The sequence below is a fragment of the Balaenoptera ricei genome, chromosome 19, assembly GCF_028023285.1.
Source record: "Balaenoptera ricei isolate mBalRic1 chromosome 19, mBalRic1.hap2, whole genome shotgun sequence".
Lineage (NCBI taxonomy): Eukaryota > Metazoa > Chordata > Mammalia > Artiodactyla > Balaenopteridae > Balaenoptera > Balaenoptera ricei.
Genome location: NC_082657.1, coordinates 8,837,853 through 8,856,799, shown reverse-complemented (window position 1 = coordinate 8,856,799; position 18,947 = coordinate 8,837,853). Strand labels below are relative to the sequence as shown.

General features: G+C 42.7%; 1 long non-coding RNA gene across 1 annotated transcript; it reads right to left on the bottom strand.

The window, feature by feature from the left end:
• On the bottom strand, positions 1 to 18,885 carry LOC132353743 (uncharacterized). Its single transcript, XR_009499081.1, has 3 exons — positions 18,821 to 18,885; positions 4,124 to 4,404; positions 1 to 97 (listed from the first exon to the last, which is right to left on the bottom strand). It is a non-coding gene; the product is annotated as an uncharacterized LOC132353743 (long non-coding RNA).
• Between the last annotated feature and the right edge of the window lie 62 nt (positions 18,886 to 18,947).

Sequence of the window (18,947 nt, the reverse complement as noted above, 5' to 3'; positions counted from 1 at the left end):
TTTTGGTGATAAAATAACCCGGTGTTTTATTGGTTTTAGTTCAGCATTATACAGCTTGATAGGTTTACATGAAGTGAACATGCCGTGTAATCAGCACCTAAATCAAGAAACGGAAAATTATTTTTTTAAAAGGGGGTAGGGTGGAAAAAACAAACAAGAAAAAAGAAAACGGAAAATGATAAGCCAATCCAGAGTCTCCTCCTGTCCCCATCTAGTCACTACCTCTTCCCAGGGTAATAACCCTTCTGACTTCTAACCTATACTCTTTGGTATCTGGCTTCCTTCACTCAACATTAGATTTGTGACATTTAGTTGAAGTTCATTCATTCTCATTTCTGTGTAGTATGGCACAGTGTGACTAAACCAGGTATTGGTGCTAATGAGGAGCAACTAGAACTCTCCTACACTGCTGAGAGGACTATGAATTGGTCTAACCGTGTGTATTGTGATTTATATTAAGAAATACATATTTGGCCTTTGTCCCTGTACCTTGCACTGAGCTCCTAAAGCCCTAGGACTTTCCTAAGTGATAAGAGCTATAGATAAAGGTGCCTTTTCTTATTCATACAAGCCCCTTTCAACCACACCTGAGTTTATGTTAATGAGGTGACTTTTGGAAAGCCACAAAGCTGGTTGCCAGGGGAACCAATCAGGACATAAGAGGTTTGCAACTTTTAGTCCTACTCCCCAACCCCTAGGAGAAAGGAGAAGGGCTGGAGATTAGCTTAATCACCAATGGCCAATGATCTAATCTAATCAATCGTGCCTATATAGTGACACCTCCCTAAAAATCCCTGAGCTCTGGGGTTTGGAGAACTTCTGGGTTGGTGAATAAGAAAACATCCATGTTCCCAGAAGGTGGTACACTCCAAACTTCAAGGGTTAGGAAGCTTCTGTGTTGTGGGTTTTTTTGTTTGTTTGTTTGTTTTTTGGCCTCTCCACATGGCTTGAGGGATCTTAGTTCCCCAAACGGGGATTAAAGATTGAACCCGCACTCTCGGCAGTGAAAGCGCGGAGTCCTAACCACTGGACCACCAGGGAATTCCTGAAGCTTCTGTGTTCTGTGCTCTGGATCCTTCTGGACCTTGCCCTATGCATCCCTTCATCTACCTGTTCTGTTAGCATTCTTTCATATCCTTTGTAATAAACTGGTAATCTTCTAAGTAAACTGTTTTCCTGAGTTCCGTGAGCCACTCTAGCAAATTAATTGAACTGGAAGAAGGGATTGTGGGAACCTCCAATCTGTAGGTACTTGCCAACTTCACTTGAAGTTGCAGGTGGGCCGTCTCCTGGAACTGAGCCTGTTAGGGAATCGTTGACCGAAACCGCCCGCCTTGGCTAGACATGACGATAACCACTTGCATGAGTTGTTTCGCAGCAAGAGGTCCCAGTAAGGATCAGGGCGCTGCCACCGAAAACTAACTGGGAGAATGCGGGAGGGGCCCAAAGGAGGGAGGACACGCCAGCCCATAGTATGTCTTGTAAAACTAACCCAGAAGAATTCAGGAGGGGCCAAAAGGAGGAGGGAGGAGATGATATGTCCTGCCAACCTCCCAGAAAGCCTCACGCTGGAATCCATCTTGGCTGAGAGATGTGTGCGCCTCCAGGAAGGACCCTGAGTCAGAATAGTTGGCCAGAGACAATCGGAAACTAACCCCATCACTGTAAAACTTGAGACTGCGAACCATGTGACAGAGCAGTTCTCCTGGGTTCCCTTACCCTGTTGCTCTCCACCCAGGTGCCCCTTCCCAATAAAGTCTTTTGCTTTTGTCAGCACGTGTGTCTCCTCGGACAATTCATTTCCAAGTGTTAGACAAGAGCCCTCTCTCGGGCCCTGGAAGGTGTCCCCCTTCCTGCAACGAGCCCTTAACTTGCAGGATCTCATGCTAACTCCAGCTAGTGTCAGAACTGAATTGAAGTGTAGGACCCCATGCCGGTTGGAGAATTGCTTGGTGTGGGAAAACCTCCACGCATTTGGTGACCAAAATACAGAAGTATTCTAGTAGTGGAGAAACACAGGAGTTTCCTTAGAGCCACTTTGAAAAATAGGCTGGCAGTTATCAACTACAGCTGAACATACACCTACACCAAGATACAGCAATTCCAACCTGTGAAATAAAATTCATGTTTTATGGCAAGATAAGAAAAATTTAAACATAAAAATTTTTTTCTCTGCCCTTTGGCCTCCTCTCTCCCCTCTGCAGCGCACTGTGTATCTGCATTAGGCATCGACCAAACCTCCCCCATTGGCAGAAATACCTGCTCTACCATAAAGAGAAACATTCTCCAGGCATCAACAAGACAACTCCTTAAAAGATAACATTCCTTCTGGATCTTGTAAGGGGCCACATGACACACCACTTTGTACTCACAGATGTGGATTGTGCAAACTATCTATGTCATTTAATGTACAGTCTTCTGTCTCAAAAACCTGTATAACTGTGCTTTGACCTGTAATGGGTGGAACAGTTATCAGAGCTTTCTGAGAGGCTGTTCCCAGGTTATAATCTTCCATTTGGCTCAAATAAAATTTTCCATTTCTTTCCTAGATCAACTGATTAATTTTTTTCATTGACAAACCCCAAAGTATATATCCAACAAGTGCATACAAAAGGCACAAACAAGATTAGGGTTAGTAAATGCAAACTATTACATATAGAATGGATGGACAATAAGGTCCTATGGTATAGCACAGGGAACTATATTCAGTGTGATAAACCATAATGAAAAACATCTAAAACTGAGAATATAAAAAGTATAGGGCTTCCCTGGTGGCGCAGTGGTTAAGAATCTGCCTGCCAACGCAGGGGACACGGGTTTGAGACCTGGTCCGGGAAGATCTCACATGCCGTGGAGCAACTAAGCCCGTGTGCCACAGCTACTGAGCCCGCGTGCCACAACTACTGAAGCCTTTGCACCTAGAGCCAGTGCTCCGCAATAAGAGAAGCCACTGCAACGAGAGGCCCACGCACTGCAACGAAGCGTAGCCCCCGCTCGCAGGAATTAAAGAAAGCCCGTGCTTAGCAAAGACCCAAAGCAGCCAAAACTAAAATAAATAAATAAATTTAAAAAAAAAATAACATATATATAAAACAGTCACTTTGCTGTACAGCAGAAATTAACACAACACTGTAAATCAACTATACTTCAATTAAAAAAAAATTTTTTTTTAAAGGTACAAACAAGAATGCTTACAGCAGCACTATTCGAAAGAGCCCCTAACTGGAAACTTCCTAAATGCACATCAATAGTAAACCAGACAAATTGTAGTGTAGTCACCACTTTTGAGAGCCCCTGGATCACTGCATTATAAGACCCAAATGGCAGAGTCCTTTGCACTTGTAGGGACCTAGGGCAGGCCATCTCAAAATATACCTCAACAGCATATTATTTCGAATGAAAGTTACTGAAAAAATGACTGATACAAGAAGGACACTTTGACCTTCCTCTCTGTCTCCCTGAAAACAGGAAATATATCTCCCACGTAAAAGGTGTCTTCCCTGTACTGAGAGGTAGAAAGACTCCCTTATCACCAGAGACAGGAAATTCAGGGCCAAGAAGGCTATATAAACAATATAAACAGTTACTTCTTTACTAATTTACTACCCAAGCCCAAACTTTGCTTAAATTCCTTAGTAATGAAGCACCCAAACCTAAGTTTCTTTGTTTTGTCAATTTCTCTGCAATTTACTGTTTCTTTGTCTAAAAGAAACAATTTTGTCTAGAAGTTGCCTGTTTTGGCCACTTCTTAGGTTCCATTTCTATGAGACCTCCATGGGCAAGGATTAAAATGTGTCTCTTTTTCTCCTGTTAATCTGTTTTGTGTCAATTTTATTACTAATCCAGCCACAAGAACTCAAGAGAGGTGAAGAGGGAAATTTCCCCTCTCCCATACACTATATCTTGGACCAGCTAGAGAACCTCCTCTTGCATGGGGCTCAGAAGCTTTAGAGTTTTCTTTGCTGATGAGTGAGAGCAAGTTTCCCAACCATGATGCAAATTGCCTCCAAAACTCCAAGAAGGCCTCCAAACATTTTGGCTTTTTTGTAGTGCGTGGGTGGGGGAGACACAAGTTTCAGCAACTCGCCTTTTGTTTTGGAACAAAAATTGCATTCCAACATACCTCTTCTTTTGGATCTCCAAAACATCTTTGAGCTGGCAGGTTCCTGTATTTTTCTGAGACAGAGCCTTCTGTAATGCCCATAAGTCTAACCAATGCCTCCACAGCACCTGTTTCATTGTACTCTTGGAATATCATAATTCTGGCAAAAGATTTGTTTTTTCTAGTTCCTGGGGTGGCTCTAGGATGGGTTCTTTGCGCCACGGATGAGCAGCCCTTTAGAGAGAAGACACATCACACGGTGTAGAAGCAGCACCAGAAGCTGGCTCCAACCTCTGGAAACCCTGGGGAAAAAAGGAGACCATTGGCCAAAGAGAGACATTATGGTGTGTTGGATCCTACTGATTGCCAACCCAATAGCGATTTCCACCTTTCTTGCTAATCCAACCTTGGATTTATTGGGGAGGTCGGAGGTAAAGAAGTCCAGTTTAGGAGGTGATCCTTGGTCTACCTAGTTCTTGAGGAGATGATGTCGCCCCCTAGAGGACATTTTGAAAATTATGGAGGGAAATTATTTTCGGTTGTCAACTGATTCTCAAGGGGACAATATTGCTCCCTTGGGGGTGTTTTGGAAATTTGCGTGAACTTTTGGGACATCACAATAATGAGGAGGTTGTTACCGGCACTAGAGGATAGGGAGTGGGGATGATAGGATGTCCTGCAACATTACATTGGTAATGAATGATTACCTAATGAACGCAGTTAAAGATAGTTCATAAATAATGGAAAGAACAGCTTACACTAAGGTATATTAAGCTGTCATGCTGAACTTTTCCAGTTCTTTTGGAATTGTGTGCATAGCAAAGTCATGGTAGACTCCTGGAAATTTACAAAATGTATACCACTATGTTTGGGGTAATAAAATGTTTTGGAACTTGATAGAGATGGTGGTTGCCAATGGTGGTTGTACTAAATGCCACTGAACTGGTCACTTTAAAATGGTTAATTTTAGGGACTTCCCTCCCAGTCCAGTGGTTAAGACTCTGGGCTTCCACTGCAAGGGGCACGGGTTCGATCCCTGGTTAGGAAAATAAGATCCTGCATGACATGGGGCGGCCAAAAAATAAAATAAAATGGCTAATTTTATGTTATGTGAATTTCACTTCTGTAAAAAAAAGTTTAAATAGATATAAATTTGAGAATATATCATTACATTGAAATTTCTCTATAAGCTTTAGAAAAGTATAAGGGGAAAGAGGGAAAGGGGACACTTTTAGATGTTGAATGAGTCTAGAAGTGCAGAGAAAATAATTTATAGAGCAGTTAGCTTTACTTTTCAGGGCTCTTTTTAACAAAGTGATCATTTGACAAGAGTTACTAAATACTCACAGGTAAAGACTCAGGTCACTCCGTAACCAAATGCAAATGAGTACATGCCATGGATCTTTAAGGTCAATTTCAAGGTCAACATATTAACAAATCATTCAACGCTAAGGATCTGTTTTCGCTCTTCAAAAGAGATTGACTCCTTTATTTTCCTTTCTATGATCCATTTACATTTCTCTTTAATAATATAAGGCAACTCAGCAAAAGTGTTTATTTCCAAAGGTTTATGCAAAAGATACTTGATATAGCCCTCTGCTGCCCAGTCATTCCATGACTTCTAAAAGTCTTTCCTGCACAGAGATTATTTGATCCTGTCATTGGATCATTTGATCCTGTGATTGGAAATAGGAGCATGGCATAGTTCGATAGCTTTAGATCAGAACTTTGAAAAAAGTTAAAAAAAAACCCAAAACCTTTTTATTATGGAAAAATTCAAAGATACACAAAAATAAAGGGAAGAGTAAAATGAACCCTCATGTCCCCATCATCCAACTTCAACAATTATAAACTCATAGCCAGATAACCAACAAGGACCTACTGTAGAGCACAGGAACTATACTCAATATTTTGTAATAACTTATAAGGGAACAGAATCTGAAAAAAATAGATATATATGTATGTAAAAAATGATACAAATGAACTTATTTACAAAACAGAGACTCACAGACATAGAAAACTGTAATGGAAAAGAATCTGAAAGAGAATATATATATATATATATATATATATATATATATATATATATATATTCAGAATCACTTCGCTGTACACCAGAAACTAACACAACATTGTAAATCAACTATATTTCAATTAAGAAAGAAAGGAAGGAAGGAAGGAAGAAAGAAAGAAAGGAAGGAAGGAAGAAAGACACCAGTCCTATTGGATTAGGGCCCACCCTAATGATTTCATCTTAATTTGATTACATCTGCAAAGACCCTATTTCCAAGTAAGGTCACATTCATACGAAGCAGGGATTGGGACTTGAACATATCTTAGGGGACACATTTTGACCCATAACACTTCATACAGATGTGAATTCATCAATCTGTATAATGAAATGTATGTACTTTATCATATTATACTTTTATTAAAACATATTATTTTTGGGGACTTCCCTGGTGACGCAGTGGTTGGGAGTCCGCCTGCCAGTGCCGGGGTGGGGGGGGGCACGGGTTCGAGCCCTGGTCTGGGAAGATCCCACATGCCGCGGAGCAACTAAGCCCCTGCGCCACAATTACTGAGCCTGCACTCTAGAGCCCACGTGCCACAACTACTGAGTCTGCATGCCACAACTACTGAAGCCCAATGCGCAAAGCCCTGCTCTGCAACAAGAGAAGACACCACAATGAGAAGCCCGTGCACCCCAACGAACATTAGCCCCCGCTCGCTGCAACTAGAGAAAGCCCACGTGCAGCAATGAAGACTCAACGCAGCCGAAAAAAAAATAAATTTATTTTAAAAAATTAGTTTCTAAATCTCCATGTATTATTTGACTCTCATAGCTTCTAAACAGCAGACCGTGTGTACAGAGTGGCTCAGAAAGTGTATTGACCCGTAACTTCCTGGTGGTTCAGTGGGTAAGACACTGCACTCCCAATGCAGGGGGCCCAGGTTCGACCCCTGATCCAAGAACTAAATCCCACATGCATGCCGCAATTAAAAGGTCCCATGTGCTGCAACTATGACCTGGTGGAACCAAAATAAATATAAATTTAAAAAAAATTTTTTTAAAAAGCAGACCCATGAGAGATACCCAGAGCTTAAGCCAATGTCGTTTTTTTTTTTAATCAACGTATAGTTGGTTTACAATGTTGTATTAGTTTCAGGTGCACAGCAAAGTGATTCAGTTATACACTTTTTTGGAGAATGTTTTCGCTTATAGATTATTACAAGATATTGAGTATAGTTCCCTGTGCTATACAGTAGGTTCTTGTTGGTTATCTAGTTTTTATTTAGTAGTGTGTATATGTTAATCCCAAACTCTTAATTTATGCCCCCAATCCAATGTCTTTTTTTTTTTGTTTAGTTAATTTTTCTTTTTTTATGGCCTTGCCACGCGGCTTGCAGAATCTTAGTTCCCTGACCGGGGATCGAACCTGGGCCCACGGCAGTGAAAGTGCTGAGTTCTAACTACTGGACCGCCAGGGAATTCCCCCCAGTGTCTTTATTTATTTATTTATTTATTTATTTATTTATATAAATTTACTTATTTTTTTATTTTTGGCTGTATTGGGTCTTCATTGCTGCTCGTGGGCTTTCTCTAGTTGCGGTGAGCGGGGGCTACTCTTCCTTGCATCGTGCGGGCTTCTCATTGCAGTGGCTTCTCTTGACGCAAAGCACCGGCTCTAGGTGCACAGGCTTCAGTAGTTGTGGCACGCAGGCTCTAGAGCACAGGCTCGGTAGTTGTGGCTCACAGTCTTAGTTGCTCTGTGGCACGTGGACTCTTCCTGGACTAGGGCTCCAACCTGTGCCCCCTGCACTGCCAGGCGGATTCCTAACCACTGCGCCACCGGGGAAGTCCCCCCAGTGTCTTTTAAATAGCCCTAAGGGTTACATGGTTCTAACAGGAAGAACAGGAAAAGAATTCAGGCTAGAATGAAGCAGGACTCAGATCTTTCTTCCACTGTTCTCCACAGTGACTGCAATTTAGAATCATCTGGGGAGCATTTTGTAAAAATCCCAATGTCTCAGCTCCACCCCGGACCAATTAAGCAGTCTCTGAAGGTGGGGCCTGGGCACTGCCTTTGCTAAAAAGCTCTCCAGATGATGCTAATGTGCAGGTGGGTGAGAACCGCTGCCTTGGTTAACGGTGAGCAGTCACCTGGGTGGAAGTAATTATGTAATCCTTAAACCCAGGAGCCTGCTCTACTGAATCACTGGTCTCCAACCCTTTTAAGTTACACAGTCTCAGTTTGGGCAGCTGTTCTGATTAGCTGTTGCTAAAAACCAAACTGCCCATGGGTGTATATCCAAGAGAAGTGAAAGCTGTCTCAAAGAGATATTTGTGCACCCGTGTTCACAGCAGCACTATTCATCCTAGTGGAAAAGGTAGAAACAACCCAAATGTCTATTGATGGATGAATGGATAAACAAAATGTGGTACATACTTACAGTGCAATATATTCAGCCTTAAAAAGGAAGGAAATTCTGGGCTTCCCTGGTGGCGCAGTGGTGGAGAATCTGCCTGCTAATGCAGGGGACACGGGTTCGAGCCCTGGTCTGGGAAGATCCCACATGCCGTGGAGCAACTAGGCCCGTGAGCCACAACTACTGAGCCTGCGCGTCTGGAGCCTGTGCTCTGCACCAAGAGAGGCCGCGACAGTGAGAGGCCCGCGCACCGTGATGAAGAGTGGCCCCCGCTGGCCGCAACTAGAGAAAGCCCTCGCACAGAAACAAAGACCCAACACAGCCAAAAATAAATAAATAAATGAATTAATTAAAAAAAAAAATAAGTGTGAGCTACTAATAATAACTACCATCCTGTAGGAAAATCCAAATGAAAGTCTCCATTTAAAAAAAAAAAAAAAAAAAAAGGAAGGAAATTCTGACACATGCTACACATGGATGAACCTTGTGGACCTTATGCTAAATGAAATAAGTCAGTCACAAAATGATAAATACTGTATGATTTCACTTATATGAGGTATCTAGAGTAGTCAAATTCATAGAAACTAAAAGTAGAATGGTGGTTGCCAGGGGCTGGGTGGAGGGGAAAATGGAGAATTGTTTAATGGGTATAGAGTTCCAGTTTTGCAAGATGAAAAATTTCTGGAGATTGGTAGCACGATGAGGTAAACATACTGAACAATACCAAACTGTACACTTAGAAATGGGTGAGCTAGTACATTTTATGTGATGTGCATTTTACCACAATTAAAAAAAAAACTTCCCTGAAGTTTAGTGGCTTGAAGTGGCAACAATCATTTGATTATCTTTTTTTTTTTTAAGGTGGCTGACATTTATTCTTTTTTTTCAAGACAATTTTTATTGAAGTATAGTTGATTTACAATGAGGTATTAGTTTCACTTGTACAGCAAAGTGATTCAGTTATACGTATATATTCTTTCTCAGATTCTTTTCCATTATAGGTTACTACAAAATATTGAATATAGTTCCCTGTGCTACACAGTAGACTCTTGTTTATTTTATATATAGTAGTGTGTATATTTTAATCCCATACTCCTAATTTATCCCTTCCCCCCTTCTCCCTTTGGTAACCATAAGTTTGTTTTCTATGTCTATGAGTCTATTTCTGTTTTGCAAATAAGTTCATTTGTATCTTTTTTTAGATTCCACATATAAGTGATATCATATGATATTTGTCTTTCTCTGTCTGACTTGCTTCACTTAGTATGATAATCTCTAGGTCCATTCATGTTGCTGCAAATGGCATTGCATCATTCTTCTTTTATGGCTGAGTAATATTCCATTGTATATTTGTACCACATCTTCTTTACCCATTCCTCTGTCGATGAACATTTAGGTTGCGTCTATGTCTTGGCTATTGTAAATAGTGCTGCTATGAACATTGGGGTGCATGTATCTTTTCGAATTAGAGTTTTCATCTTTTCCACATATATGCCCAGGAGTGGGATTGCTGGATCGTATGGTAACTCTATTTTTAGTTTTTTAAGGAACCTCCATGATGTTTTCCATAGTGGCTGCACCAATTTCATTTTATTATCTGTTACAGTATTTGTGAGTCAGGAATTCAGGATGGCTGATTCTGGCCTGGGACTTCTCATATGACTGCAGATCATATGATTAGAACTGGAACAGTGGATGAATGGAGAGCTAGGGGCTGGGCAGGGACCTCTCCATCTTTGTGTAGTTTCAGGGTTTCTCCACACGGTGTCTCCTCATGGGGCTGGTTGGGCTTCCTCTCAACATGGTGGCCTCAGCGCAGTAGGACTGCTTATCTGGCAGTTCAGGGCTCAAACTCAAGTGTTCTCATGAACAGGGTGGAAGTGGCCTCCTCTTTCCTGACTTAGCTCGGAAGTTAAGCAGTGTCCCTTTTGCCACATTCTATTGGTCAAACAGTCGCCAAATCCAGTCCAGTTTCAAGGCAGGAAACATAGACCTCCCACTCCTTCAATGGGAGTAGTGTCACAGGAATGTTGCGAGAAGAGTATGTAGGATGAGAGATATTATTGTACCCATCTTTGCAAAATGCCATCAGCCACAGTGATGATCAAGACAACTTAGTGAGGGACTTCCCTGGTAATCTAGGGGATGTGGGTTCCATCCCTGCTTGGGAAACTAAGATCTCACATGCCACGGAGCAGCTAAGCCTGCGCACCGCAACTACTGAGCCCGCGTGCCACAACTAGAGAGCCGGTGTGCCTCAACCACAGAGCCCAGGTGCTCTGGAGCCTGTGTGCCACAATTAGAAAGAGGCCTGCATGCTGCAACTAAGACCAGATGCAGCCAAAAATAATAAATAAATAAATATTGATTTAAAAAAAAAAGAGAACTTAGTGAATCCCCTTGTCGCCATAATTTTTTCCCTAGTTGAAATCATTTAACCCTGGGGAATATCTGGAGTTAAATATAGAAATGTTCAAGTGATCCAGACCTCAGGAATGAATTTTTTAAAATTAATTAATTTATTTATTTTTGGCTGCATTGGGTCTTCGTTGCTGTGCACGGGCTTTCTCTAGTTGTGGCTGAGGGGGGGCTACTCTTTGTTGCAGTACGCCGGCTTCTCATTGTGGTGGCTTCTCTTTTTGCGGAGCATGGGCTCAAGGCATGCGGGCTCAGTAGTTGCAGCATGCAGGCTCAGTAGTTGTGGCTCGTGGGCTCTAGAGCACAGGCTCAATAGTTGTGGCACATGGGCTTAGCTGCTCCGTGGCACGTGGGATCTTCCCAGACCAGGGCTCAAACCTGTGTCCCCTGCACTGGGAGACGGATTCTTAACCACTGCGCCACCAGGGAAGTCCCAGGAATGAATCTTTTGGTTTAAGGAATTTGTGCATATTTGGTTTTTTATGTACCAGAAATGTTTAAGAGAATCTGGCCTTTCAGAGTTTCCTGGTGAGATCTGTAGTTCTCAAAAAAAATTCTCAAAACTTTTCCCTGCATTTATTTAAAGACCTGGGATGACTAACTCTAAAATGGTTTAGCAAAAAAAAAATTATATATATATAAATATATATATAATGTGTGTGTGCATGTGAGAGAGAATAAACGTGTCAAAACTTAAAATTAATGAATCTACATAAAGTTATGTAAATATTCATTGGACTATTTCTTTTTTTTATAAATTTATTTTATTTTTATTTATTTTTGGCTGCGTTGGGTCTTTGTTGCTGCGCATGGGCTTTCTCTAGTTGCGGCGAGGGGGGCTCCTCTTCATTGCAGTGCGTGGGCTTCTCATTGCGGTGGCTTTTCTTGTTGCAGAGCATGGGCTCTAGGCATGCGGGCTTCAGTAGCTGTGGCATGTGGGCTTCAGTAGTTGTGGCTCGCGGGCTCTACAGTGCAGGCTCAGTAGTTGTGGCTCATGGGCTTAGTTGCTCTGCGGCATGTGATATCTTCCCGGACCAGGTCTCAGACCCGTGTCCCCTGCGTTGGCAGGCGGATTCTTAACCACTGTGCCACCAGGGAAGCCCTCGACTACTTTCTGTAAGCTTGAAGATTTTTTTTTTTTTAAGCTTGAAGATCCAAGTTTTTTTAATTGGTTAACTTCATCTTTGATTTATTGGTGTCACTTTTTCCCTTCATTAGAATTAAAAATTAACTATAATGATACAAACATATCAGTTATATAAATCAATATCATAAACCATAACTTAACTAATTATGAAGATACAGTATACTATAACTCATAGGACAAAAAAGGGCCCATTAAAAGTCCCAAATATAAAATAAAAATTTTTGACAGAATAAAATAAAATTAAAATGATCAAATGGCTCTTCTCATTCTGTCCCTGAACTTCAAACCGTCTGCACCTGCATCTCATCCTCTAGAGTAAGATAAGGGGTAAGGTCATGATTGGAGGCTGAATTGGGGGTCAGGAAAGCAGTTAGGAAAGGGCCTTTCCTAGGGGGCCCAGCAATATTTGGAAGAAACATGACAAATCTGAAGAGGCATGTGCTTCCCAAACTTGCTCATTTCAAAGACAGCGTCAAATTATTCTAAGCAAAGCAGTGCTCATTCTGGAAGAGTTGACTTGCATCTTTAGTGCTCAGGATCCTGAATTTTTTTTTTTTTTTTTTTTTTTTTTTTTTTTTTTTTTTGCTGAGCCAGTGGCTTGCAGGATCTTAGTTCCCCAACCAGGGATTGAACCTGGGCCCTCCGCAGTGAAAGCACAGAGTCCTAACCACTGGACCGCCAGGGAATTCCCTAGGATCCTGAATTTTTTACATTCTCTATTTGCCTCAAAGTACAATGATCACACTATTGCAATTATCAAATAGATTTCCAGGCTTAAAAAAAAATAAAGGGACTTCCCTAGTGGTGCAGTGGTTAAGAATCTGCCTGCCAGTGCAGGGGACATGGGTTCGAGCCCTGGTCCGGGAAGATCCCACATACCGCAGGGCTACTAAGCCTGTGCACCACAACTACTGAGCCTGCGCTCTAGAGCCCGTGAGCCACAACTACTGAGCCCCTGTGCCACAACTACTGAAGCCTGTGCACCTAGAGCCCGTACTCCATAACACGAGAAGCCACCACAGTGAGAAGCCCACACACCTCAACGAAGAGTAGCCCCTGCGCGTTGCAATTAGAGAAAGCCCGTGTGCAGCAAGACCCAACGCAGCCAAAAATAAATAAATACATAAATAAATTTATGAAAAAATAAAATAAAAAGACCATACACAAAACTAATCCAATGTTATATGTCAATTATATCTCAGTTCTTAAAAAATTCATGATCTGGTTTCTCAATGATCCCTTTGTCCCCTGGGGTCACCATGGCACAGTCACCTGACTTCTTTTCGTTCCTCCCGAGTCTGTTTGGTCATTACTTCCTCTGAGAGATGTTCCCTGAAACCACAGTACAAAATACTCCCCCTAGAGGTTATATATTGCCTAGCACAGGGCTGGGCATTGAGGACGTCCTCAGGGAAATGTAAATGAATGAAACTATCAGAGAGACTAAATTCAGAAAAATGGAGAATGAGTTCACATTCTCAGAATATTATTTCCCGACTCCTACACTAAGCCAGACACTGGCATAGCTCCTTCTTTTCCTTGACAGCACTTCTCAAAGTTTCTGTTTATTTTTCTGCCACTTTCAGCAGAGAAAGGAACTAAAGTCAGGGAGAGAAAGAGAATTGGGGTTGGGCAAAAACGGAGAGAATAGAAGAGAGAATTGGGTGGGGAGAATATTCGGGTTATCTAATGCTCTGTAGCAAGTGATCAGCAACCTTGCGCCACAGGGCTTGCTGGTTCTTAGTTCCCCAACCAGGGGAACTGGGGCCCCAGCAGTGAAAGAGGCCAAGTCCTAACCACTGGACCACCAGGGAATTCGCAGCAAACAATTATTTTGCTTACAGATCAGCACTTTGGGCATGGCTTGGCAAGAATGGCTTCTCTCTCCTCCCTCTGGGGTGACTTGACTGTCTGCCAGAGGATCTCCTTCCAAGACGGCTCACTCACGTGGCCAGCAAGACGGTGCTGGCTGTTGGCTGGGGCTGTTGGCCAGGCTGAGGGTCAGAAGCTTTGGTTCCTCTCCATGTGGACGTCTCCATAAGGTGCTTTGTCTTGTGCTAGTATGGAGGCTGGGGTTAAGAGCAAGTGTCCCAAGAAACAGAAAGTGGAAGCTGACCACTTCCTTTTTTTAAAAACAGCTTCACTGAGATATTTGCAGACCATGCAATTCACTCATTTAAAGTGTACAATTCAGTCATTTTGGGTATATTACATTATTAATTTTTTAAATATTGTGGTAAAAATGTATAACATACAATCCACCATTTTAACCATTTTTAAGTGAACAATTCAGTGGTATTAAGTACATTCACAGTGTCATGCAACCATCACCACTACCTACTTCTTTTTTCATCACCTTTCGTATCTGGGTTCTTTCACTTAGCATAATGTTTTCAAGGTTCATCCAAATTGTGGCATGTATCAGTGCTTCATCCTCTTTTATGGGTGAATATTATTCCATTGTATTGATTTACCACATTTTATTTATCCATTCATCACCTGATGGATGGATTTGGTTGTGTCACATTTGGCTATTGTGAATAATGTTGTCATGATGATTGGCATACAAATATCTGTTTGAGTCTCTGCTTTCAATTCTTTGGGTATATGCCTAAGAGTGGAATTGCTGGGTCCTATGATAATTCGATGTTTAGCTTTTTGAGGGGAGGCTGCCCATTTTTTAAGGGCTGGACTCAGAAATTGGCCCAGCATTCACTTCTATCATATTCTATTTTTAAAAAAATTTATTTATTTACTTATTTATTTTTGGCTACGTTGGGTCCTTGTTGCTGCACGCGGGCTTCCTCTAGTTGTGGCGAGCAGGGAATACTCTTCATTGTGGTGCCAGCTTCTCATTGCGGTGGCTTCTCTTGTCATGGAGCACAGGCTCTAGGCGCACGGGTTTCAGTAGTTGTGGCATGTGGGCTCAGTAGTTGTGGCTCATGGGCTCTAGAGCGCAGCCTCAGTAGTTGTGGTGCACGGGCTTAGTTGCTCTGCGGCATGTGAGATCTTCCCGGACCAGGGCTCAAACCCGTGTCCCCTGCACTGGCAGGCAGATTCTTAACCACTGCGCCACCAGGGAAGTCCTATCATATTCTATTGATCAAGCAGTCATAGAGGACAGATTCAAAGACAGGGGACATAGATTCCTGCCCCCCCCCCCATACAAATGAAGATTATCAAAGGATTTGAGGACGTTTTAAACCTCCCACAGAGAGTCTGGGAGGGAGGGGTGGTGGTGAGGGCCAAGAAGAGACCCTCAGGGAGGCAGAGTCAGACAAAGAGGACGAACTTAAACTCTGGGTCTTGGCAGGTGCAGCCCATGCTCTCTGCCTGGGGTTCTTTCCCTGCTTTGGTAGTTTTAACCTTTATTGACTCTGTAAAGCTCAGCTGAGAGTTTACATTCTCAGAATATCTTTTCCTGACTCCTACATTAAGCCAGACACTGTCATAGCTCCCTCTTCTTTTTCCTGACAACACTTCTCAAAGTTTCTATTTCTTTTTTTTCTTAATTGAAGTATAGTTGATTTACAATGTTGTGTTAGTTTCATATGTACAGCAAAGTGACTCAGTTATATATATATATATATATATATATATATATATATATATATACATATATATATTCTTTTTCAGATTCTTTTGTATTATAGGTTATTACAAGATACTGAATATATTTCCCTGTGCTATTCAGTAGGTCCTTGTTGTTTATCTACTTTACATATAGTAGTGTGTATATGTTAACCCCAAACTCCTAATTTATCCCTTCCTCCCCTTGCCCCATCCCCCCTTTACTGTTTTTTTGGCTGTGCTGTGTGGCATGTGGGATCTTAGTTCCCAGGGATGGAACCCGCACCCCCTGCAGTGGAAGTGCAGAGTCTTAACCACTGGACCACCAGGGAAGTCCCCCTTCATTTTTTTTTTTTTCCCCTTCATTTTTATTCGACTAATTTATCTCTCCTACTGGGCTGTGACTGCCTCTTAAGCAGGAGAGTGTCCATTTTTATCATGACTGTATCCCCAGGGCCTGGCACAAAGTCCAATGCATAGTCGGGATTTGGTAAATATTTGTTGAGTAGCTGAGTTTGTGAATAAGTCTTTGACTGATGAAGAACTGTCTGTCTCCGCTACTAGAGTGTCAGCACCACTCAGGGCAGATCTGTTTCCCTTGTTCACCTTATTTTCACCGGGCACGATGCATAGTCGATGGGGTAACTTGCCTTCAAGATGGTCCCCAAATGATCCTTGCCCTCTAGTAGTAACACCCTTCTTGTCATCCCCTCCCATGATGAACAGAGCTGGCCAGTGTGTGGCCAATATGATATTGGTGACAATGTGTGAGTTTCAAGGCTGAGGTATAAAAAGCATTCCCGCTCTCAGCTTACTCTGAGGATCACTTGCTCTGGGGGATGCCAACGCCACGTCAAGAGGACACTCCAGCAACCTGGTGGTTAGGCCCAGAGGGAGAGGAATTGAGGTCCCCAGCCACCAGCCAATATCAACTCGCCAGCCATGTGAGTGAGTCGCTTTGGAAGGGGAGCTGCCCCACCACCGCGACCATGCCATCAGAACACTGTAGTCCCACGTGTCATCTGACCACATCCCCATGGGAAACCCTGAGCCAGAACTGCCCAGCCAAACAGCTCCTGAATTCCCAATTCACAGAAACTCTAAGAGATTATAAATATTTATTGTTGTTTTCAGTCCCTAAATGTTTATATAATTTATTCCATATCCATATATATATATATATATATATATATATATATATATATATATTTTGGCTGTGTTGGGTCTTTGTTGCTGCGCGTGGGTTTTCTCTAGTTGTGCTGAGCGGGGACTACTCTTCGTTGCAGTGTGCGGGCTTCTCATTGCGGTGGCTTCTCTTGTCGCGGAGCATGGCCTCTAGGCGCGTGGGCTTCAGCAGCTGTGGCACGCGGTCTCAGTAGTTGTGGCTCACCGGCTTAGTTGCTCTGCGGCATGTGGGATCTTCCTGGACCAGGGCTCGAACCCATGTCCCCTGCATAGGCAGGTGGATTCTTTTTTTTTTTTATATAAATTACTTCAGTTTCATTATCTGTCTTAATTTTTATTTATTTATTTTTATTTTTGGCTGTGTTGGGTCTTCGTTTCTGTGCGAGGGCCTTCTCTAGTTGCGGCAAGCGGGGGCCACTCTTCATCGCGGTGCGCGGGCCTTTCACTGTCCCGGCCTCTCTTGCTGCGGGGCACAGGCTCCAGACGCGCAGGCTCAGTAGCTGTGGCACACGGGCCTAGTTGCTCCGTGGCATGTGGGATCTTCCCAGACCAGGGCTTGAAGCCGTGTCCCCTGCATTGGCAGGCAGATTCTCAACCACTGCGCCACCAGGGAAGCCCAAGCAGGTAGATTCTTAACCACTGTGCCACCAGGGAAGTCCCTCCATATTTTTTTGAATGATATATTTTTTAAAAATATTTATTTATTTATTTGGCTGTGCCGGGTTTCAGTTGTAGCATGAGGGATGTTTACGTGTGGCATGTGATCTCTTGGCTGCAGCATGTGGGATCTAGTTCCCTGACCAGGGATCGAACCCAGGCCCCCTGCATTGGGAGTGTGGAGTCTTAACCACTGGACTACCAGGGAAGTCCCTTGAATGATATTTTGACCTCTGATGAATTGCTACCCTTTTCTGATTCTCAGAGTCATACTGTAAAAGGGGAGGAAATATCTTATCTCTGAGGTTCATAGGGTATGTACCTCACTGGACAAGGTCAGAGCACATAGTAGGAGCTTAATGTACCACCAGCAGTATAACCTCCTGAGGAAGCACGTGGGCCTGCATTTGAATCCTAGCTTCACTACTTCTAAGATATAAGACTTTGTTCAGGCCACTAATATCGATACTTAACTTTGCTGGACCTCAGATTCTTTAGCTGTGAAATGGGAATATTAAGGAATTTATCCACTCTTGCAAGGGTTAGAGAAATAATCCATGTAAAACCCATTTAAACTCCATGAGAGGGCAGCTATTTTTAATTCTTATTTAAAAATTTAAAAAAAATTTTTTTACTGCTCTATCCCTAGCACAGAGACTGATGGTTGACAAGCACTTTTTTTTTTTTTTTTTCGGGGGGAGAGGCCTGTGCCAAGAGGCTTGTGGGATCTTAGTTCCCTGACCAGGGACTGAACCAGGGCCCTCGGTAGTGGGAGCACAGAGTCCTAACCCTGGACTGCCAGAGAATTCCCAAACAAGTTCCTAATAAGTATTTGTTGAATGAATAATAAAAAGGTATTTTGTCTAGGGAAAATACATATTAGCTATTACTAACCTACAAGATTCCCCACCTGCTTCATATTATGATTTAATCTCTTGCCACCCTCTCACTCTGCTCCAGCCACCCTGCCCTCTCCACAGCTCCTCAATTACATTAGCATGTGCCAGCCTCAGGGCCTTTGCAGCTGCTGTTCCATCCAGGAATGCTACATTTCCCAGTTATCTACCCAGCTTGTTTCTACGGTTCCTTCAGATCTCTGCTCAACAGTCACTTCTCACCCTGTAGTCCCATATCCTGTTTTAATTTTCTCCAAAACATTTATTGAGAGCCTGATTTATATATTTTTTCCTTTGGGCCCTCCTCAAGGGAACGTAAGTTCCATGAGGGCAGGATTTTATCTATTTTACTCGCCACCCTATTTCACAACATCCCCGTTACCGGGATTTCCGCAGACGCTCCATTTTACTTACTGAATTGAAGGCCTCATAAACGACCACTTGGGTATCCTTGTGGGGCCAGAAGCCGCGCGGATTTTTGGCCAGGATTGGCAGGAGACTCCATCACGTGACTGGCTGATGCCCGCCCACCTCGGAGGCT